Raw genomic sequence first — 1667 nt, 5'->3', positions numbered from 1 at the left:
TGCAACACCCCACCTCAAGGGTGAGGCAACTGGTGCATTTTGCACCAACTCCCAGTCAGTCACTGGCGGAGGGCTGCTCCTTGGGGCCTTTTTTGCCCCAGTACTACAACAGGCAGAGTGAGATCTTATGACTAGAGAAGGGCCTCAGGCAAAGTGAAACAGACTCGCAAGTTGAAAATTAGCCCTGCAGGCACTGACATGGTAAGGCCCAAGGGCATCTGGCCCTTGCAGCCTCAGCTTCATCTGCTGCTACCATTCACTCAGTCAGGAATGGCTTGAGTTCCTTAGATACTAACTTCTACTGTGATAATGGTGAAATATCCTCTGTGGAGAAGAAACCTGCCTGTAGGACTTCCCGCAACATCAATAGCAATGCCATCATCATGGCCTCTTGAGCCATTCACAGATATTTCAAGAGTGTTAATCACAAACCCTTAGACAAAGACTCTGGAAAGCACCTTATTCTTGGGCAATACCCCACAGGCATTCATACAACAGTCTTAAAAATTCATCTGCCAGGTCAGTGGCTCACACCTGTAATCCCTGTACTTTGGGAGGCCAAGGCAGGCGGATCACCTGAGGTCAGGAGTTTGAGACCAGCCTGGTCAACGTGGTGAAACCCCATTTCTACTAAAAGTACAGAAAACTAGCTGGGCATGTTGATGAGTGCCTGTAACCCCAGCTACTAGAGAGGCTGAGGAGGAAGAATCCCTTGAATCTGGGACGCAGAAGTTGCAGTGAGTCAAAGGTTTCAGTGAGCCAAGGTCACTCCACTGGGCTCCAACCTGGGCAACAAGAGTGAAACTCCGTCTCAATTAAAAAAAAAAATCATCAGTGGCAATATAATTATTGCAAGGTCTTGTGATTCATGTTGACGAATATCTAATAAGTGTTTTGTGCATATTTGTGGAATGAATTATTATCATTATCATTATTACTAGTATTTTGACTCTTTTGCAGAATCACACCATGCGACTCTTATTCTAGAGAGCATGAATCCACTCCCCAGGCCAAGTTGTGATTGCTTTATCTGAATTTACCTGCAGACTTGCTAGGAAGTTTGTATCTTGGACTCTGCTGACTGTGCTAAGGAGATTTATAGGAGCCTGATAAATAGTACTTATATCACAACAGACTCTTTACATTTCTGCCATGCTGGAATGAAATTTCCCAGCCGGAGCCTTTTCTAAGGCCATTTTTTATGTCAAACTGCAGTCAGTCTGGAGGTGGTGTTGAAGATGGTTATGAATGTTACAGAGCGAGCTAGGCAATGCATTAGCAAAGAATTTCTGTGAAAATGAGTATAAAGGGAGGGGTATTGGCTCATCAGTACAAGCAGGAAATCCCCAATAAGAGGCTGATTTCAGTGGCAAATTTAAGTCTAACCTATAACAGACAAAATGTCTGTTAGATGCTTACTACCTTCAATAATTACACAAGTTTAGTTTCTCTTGGTCTTGTTGTCTTATCTCATTCATATTTATGTTGTTATATATATACATCTTCATAAGCCACACCAGATTTTTTTTGGAAGTAAACAATAGTTAATTGATCTGAGAACTTGTGATGGCAAACATACAGATTCAAAGACACAAGAAAGCAAGACTTGTTGTCTATGATCTTTGCTTTCTTCTCTTTTAAAGATGGATTAATATCTAGCTTATGAA

The sequence above is a fragment of the Pongo pygmaeus genome, chromosome 15 (genome assembly GCF_028885625.2).
Source record: "Pongo pygmaeus isolate AG05252 chromosome 15, NHGRI_mPonPyg2-v2.0_pri, whole genome shotgun sequence".
Lineage (NCBI taxonomy): Eukaryota > Metazoa > Chordata > Mammalia > Primates > Hominidae > Pongo > Pongo pygmaeus.
Note: the sequence above shows the minus strand (reverse complement) of the source record.